A 6,023-nucleotide genomic window follows, 5' to 3' on the forward strand; every position below is an offset into this window, starting at 1 on the left:
TCAAGGGTTAATTTGCCACAGCAAGGAGAATTTCCATTGAGGTAAATTCATTTTTAGCCTACTCAGGGAACCCAGGAGTGCATCCCCTCCACCTGCTCGTGTTTGTGAGCAAAAGGAATGGGCTTGTGAGACAAACTGTTAGGTTGTAATACCATTTTGCTCCTTGCAGTTCTAGAATCAGGCTGCCTAGACAGTGTGTTTGTCTCATGGCCACAGAAAAAGAATCATTTTGGCTGTGCCCCAAGCATGCTGCACCTCCCTCTAAGGCCAGTGCACCAAAACTGGCTCATGGCCCAGTGCAGAGCCCCTGGACTCATCAGGAAATGCCAGTTTTAATCCTTTATGGCCTGAAGTCCTTGTATTCCTTTGGGTTATCCATTCCAAAATTGAGGGAGGAGAAGAACTGTGATTGTCTGGTGCCTCCCCACTCTGCATGAACAGCACTGGCCTGTGGTAACCTGGATATAATATGTTTTGTCTGATGTAGTTATAATGATCAATGAGCTATTTCTCTCTCTTTTCTGAGTGATTTTGATTATTATGTATAACAGCACATAGTCTCCAGTGGATAAAAGCCTCTAATTCCATTTTATCCAACTCAGAGAGCAATCTCAGCAACTGGCTGTTGCCTGTATTATTCAGCAGCAGCTATGGCATGTATTATTGCATATGATATGAAGGACTTTGTAATAAATATTTAGTGTTCCTTTAATCTGTCTGTTCTTATATCGTGTTCTGCAGATAATCCCCAACTCCACCATGTACAATTTAATAGTTCTTCTTCTGCCAATCTGCTTTGTCCCTCATCCAGGCACCCGTGCCCACCTGCCCTGGGATGAGCTTTCCATCAGTTTTTCTTCAGAGTTCTGGGTTTTCATGACTGTGTCATTAAGAGGAAGAACATTTGTTGCTTGTGTGGATTTGTGAGTAACAATGAACTGTCTTGTGCTAAGATCCCAGCTTTCTGGCACACAATAATTACTTTTTTTGCTGGCTGGAGGCCAAAGGCCTTTGGGAGACACCAAGGTCTCCCAAGACCCTCTCCAAGGGTCTCACCATGGCATTGGTGATGTTTGTGTTTGCTGCCAGCTCTTTTATCTGATGCAAGTTACCTTGTGCCTGTCCTTTCTTCTCACCCATTTCATGGGTAGGTTGGAGCCCTTCAAGGAAGGGGCTGTCCTAGGTGGGAACCTGGGCTTGGTGCACCAGGCATCTTTGGAGTGTGGAGACCAAGGAGTTCAGCTCTCCTGTGGGTCTGTCTTCAACATGGCCACGTTGCAAGGGCTGAGCAGAAATAAGTAGAGCTGTGAGTTGGGGAGAGTTTTGTGGCCAAAGGGGAGAGGGACAGGGCCCCATGAGCACCAACTGCTCTGAGTCTGCCCCAGCTCTGGGGACCAGTGACAGGAGCTGGGGGAATGGCTGGAGCTGTGTCAGGGGCGGTTTAGGCTGGGTATTAGGAAAAGATTCTTCTTGCAGAGAGGGCTGGGGCACTGCACAGGCTCCCCAGGGAATGGGCATGGCCCCAAGGCTGCCAGAGCTCAAGAAATGCCCAGACAGTGCTCTCAGATACATGGTGGGATTGTTGGCCCTGTCCTGTGCAGAGCCAGGATGCACTGGATGATCCCTGTGGGTCTCTTCCAACTCAGCATATTCTACAATTCTTTGAAGAGATGTCTCCAGACCACCATGGTTAACATGGTGAAGTCTGTTAAGTGACCTTTCCCCTCTCCAAGTCCAGCTATAACCATCAGCTTTCCAATTCCTGTGGCAATGAGATCCAAGTTTAAAATAATCCAGGACTTCTCACTTGAGTTCTCCTTGGATCAAGGACCATGTGAAGAGAGAGGTGGTCATACACCAGGACATGCATTTTTCTGGAGCACCCTTACCCCAGTCAGGCCTGACTTGCACAGTCACAGGTTCCCACCTCTTGCTTTCTCTGCTACCATAAATTCTGTTAACCCCCAGGGAACAGAGCACTAGAGATGGGAAGAGGATGTCATGATGAAAAGGACAGTGACAAGCAGCATATCTGCTACACGTCCATGGTTAACATGCAGCTAAAGTCTGTTAAGTGACCTTTTCCCTTTCTGAGTCCAGCTATAACCATCAGCTTTCCAATTCCTGTAGCAATGAGATCCTGTGGCAAGTTTCAGATAATCCAGGGCTTCTCACTTGAGTTCTCCTTGGAGCAAGGACCATGGGAAGAGACATACACCAGGACATGCATTTTTCTGGAGCACCCTTACCCCAGCCAGGCCTGACTTGCACAGTCAGATGTGCCCACCTCTTGCTTTCTCTGCTGCCATAAATTGGGGCTGTTAACCCCCAGGGAACAGAGCACTAGAGATGGGAAGGGGATGTTATGATGAAAAGGACAGTGACAAGCAGCATATCTGCAGTGGTACCCTGCTTCACTGCTTCAAAGTTAGTTATACTACAAGTCAGGATTCATTATAACTATTCTATAAACTGTGCTAATGAAATCATGCCAGTGTTTGTTGAAGCAGGCAATAATGCTGAACCAGAAAAGACATGAAAAGAGTTCTGATCATCTATTAATAGCATTGCAGTCCTATTTTGAAAAGCTCCCCAAATCTGTGTGTGGTGGCATTAAACACTAACCTCCTTAAAGAACACTTAGTGCACCTTAGTAGTATCTATTATAGTATATGAGATTTTAATTGCTTTATTATAAAAGAAAGCAATATTCACCCTTTTATGAATTTTGATTTAATGACTTTAGCACATTCATTATTAGTTCATTATGGTTCTGTGGAATTGAGGCCTCCTGAGTTAAAAGGATGTCCCCACACTAAGCTGGCCTCAATTAAATTGTAATCATATTGTGGTTAATCTCAAGGACTTGCTCTGTAAGGGCAGGGTATGAGAGAGAGAGGGGCAGTGGGGGGCACGAGGAAGAAACAGGAATGCAAAGAAGCAGGATTTGTGTTGATGAAAAGCTGTTTAAGTCCTGGGCTAGAACCTGAATTGGCTTCCTTAGCTTGCCCATAATATTACACGCTTAAAGCCACAACTAGAACTTCCTGAAGCAAATAAAACACTGCTGGTCTTTGGAAATAGAGGAAAATTCTATTTAGGGAGGTTTGGCCAGTTTCTCCTCAAGTCCAGGACCCAGCAAAGGTCCATGAGAACAGGCCACTGACAGATACCAGTGGAACTGGAGAGGAAGAAACAGGAATGCAAAGAAGCAGGATTTGTGTTGATGAAAAGCTGTTTAAGTCCTCCTCTGACAATGTCCTGGGCTAGAACCTGAAATGTCTTCCTTAGCTTGACCCATACATAATACTACATACTCAAAGCCACAACTAGAACTTCCTGAAGCAAATAAAACACTGCTAGTCTTTGGGAATAGAGGAAAATTCCATTTAGGGAGGTTTGGCCAGTTTCTCCTCAAGCCCTGGAGCCAGCAAAGGTCCATGAGAACAGGCCACAGGAGGGGACTGGAGGTGCCTTCTGACGCTCATGGTTTGACTGTGACCATTTGTGTGCAGATGGGAGGGAAAGGGAAGCCCCTTGCAGAGGGCACTGTTGAAGATGCTGTGGGCAGGGACACTGCAGCAGCTCTGCTTGTGCCCGTGGTGCCAGCCTGGGAGCAGGACAAAGGGCTCTCCACTGGAGCCTTCCCCTGCCATGCTTGGCCACAGGACCACAATAAGGAAACCAGCAACTTGGGAAGAAGATTAGAAATTCAGCTCACAAGCAATTTGGTTGAAATATTCCCTCTTTGATGTTTTGCCATGCTGAACAGTATAATAACTCTTCCAGAAGAACACTCCAAACAGAGCTATTTTGGGATTACATTTTTCCTTTAGCTTTTATCCTGTGGTTTTCCTGAATCTACTTTTTATCTCCTACATTTCACTGAAAATGTCTCGAGCTCTCATCAACTATTTCTGATGTTTCAAGATCCCTTCAAGCTTAGATCCTGGGTATAAATAAGAGTTCTTGTTCATAAAACTGGAGTGCTTTGCAATGACTGTTTGAAAGGCTTTATATTATGGTTTTTTTGCTCTGCTGTGGAGCCAAATCTGGAATCCATGAGGCCCAAAACTGAGGAGAATGGGGAGAGGCCAGATTCCTGTGTGTTGCAAAGCAAACATTTGTAGTGCTGGGGTCAGGGAAGATTTCCACAAGAACTTCCCATTAGAAAGCCAGATCCTCAACAAGAACAGAATTGAGCACAATCTTCGATTTCAGTTCACAATTTGATGTAATTTAAGCTAGAAAAATAGTTAAAAGGAAAAAAAATAAGCCCCAGAGAAACCAGAATCCTGCTTTCACATACTGTCCTTGTTAAGATAAAGCCCAGTGAAGACTGTGAAGAACACCAATTTTTAGGCTTTAAAAGATGTGTGTAAGAGCAGAAAGTAAATTAAGTCTAAAGGGTTTGTTATAAGGAACAAGCCTCACCAGATTTTGTGTCATGTTGTTTAATAATTATGAATGATAATTACTGTGGGAATATCAGTAATGCTGACAATGTCAATATTTCATAAAGTTTTTCTGTATTTCAGGAATTAAATGGAAAGTGTTGTGTTTCATGAAGTAAAAAGAAGCTGTCAGGGGGAAATGATGTTTTTATGGCAGTGACTTATGTGTGGAGTTTTCCAGCATCTTTTCAGTCTCTAGTTGTCTCTTCATCAGCTCACAGCTCCAGTGAGCCTTTATTTCCCAAATTTCACAAGTCTCTTCAAATCCCCATTATATGTTGCTGATGATCAAAGGCCAGGCCAGACCCTTTAGCTTTCCTGAAGGAAACTCCACTTTCAGCAACACTGACTCTTTACTCAGAGAGCTGGAGAGTTCCCTAAACTGAGGCACGTGAGAATTTACTCTTTTTTCCAGTTTTCTTATGCCATTTAGGGCTTTAACTTGCAGATGACCAGGTCTACGAAAGGCCCAGCCATTGAATTCTTGCACAGAAAATATCCAGCACTGACAAGACAATGTCCAGGGAGAAAACAGCTTAAGGAATTTCTTCCTGGCTGTGGAAACATGTCCACATTGCTGAGAGAGGCTGGCTCTGGCACCTCTGCAAGCTCCTGGCAGTGCAAGCTGTAACCCTGGGAGCCACTCAGCAGCAAGCAATGAAGGAGAGGTGCTGTGTGATGCAGAGCACCTCAGAGGGCAGGAGCACAGCAGTTCCCTCCAAGTGCTCTGCTTTAAGGGATTTTGGGCTAAGTTCAGCCAGTGACATGTGGGACAATCCAAAGCAAATCCCTGCATGTAATTCACTGCTGTTTTTGTGCCAGTGCCACCATAACTGCCCATTGTTATAGATGGATAATGAGATTATTGGCTCTCACAATTAAGGGATAACTATTGTGTGAATATTAAGAAAAGCTTTAGTGATGTACAGTTATGTTATTGTAGTTTAGATGTCCTCTGTTCTCCCCACAGTTCCCTTTCCCCCTGTATTGTTGCCATCACACAGCCTGGGCTGTCCAGGACAGGCACAAAGAAGCTGCACAGGTGTCCCTTGCATGGGGCAGGTGGGAATGGAAAAGCTTGGAGGTGCTCAGGGGGTGGGCATGGCAACACCTGAGCTCCAATGCAGTTACAGAGCAGTCTGCACTGATAAATGGCAAAGAAGAGCTGACTGACAGACTTTGGGAGGGACCAGGGCTGGGTGGTGCAACCCCCAGGGGTATAAAAGACTGAGCATCCACCTTGAAGATGAACTGGCCACGTGATATCCATGAGGGGCAATTCCCAGCACTGCAGCTTTTTCCTTATGTAGTCCTTTGTTGTATTTTTGTTAAAGTTTAATAAAACTTTTTAAATTTTCAAAGTGAGCAGTAGTTTCTCACACCATTCTCATCAACAGACCCTCATTGACACTGATGAGCTGTTTGCAGGGCACAGTTCCCCATGGGACACTTCTGACCCAGAGAACAGTCAGACCAACACCTTCTCCTCTGCCCTGCTATGCCCTGGGCTGGGAACTGCAGCAGGGACACGCTGGGCACCTGTGGCAGTGCTGGCACCAGGGCTTGGAG

The sequence above is a fragment of the Geospiza fortis genome, unplaced genomic scaffold (assembly GCF_000277835.1).
Source record: "Geospiza fortis unplaced genomic scaffold, GeoFor_1.0 scaffold59, whole genome shotgun sequence".
Classification (NCBI taxonomy): Eukaryota; Metazoa; Chordata; class Aves; order Passeriformes; family Thraupidae; genus Geospiza; species Geospiza fortis.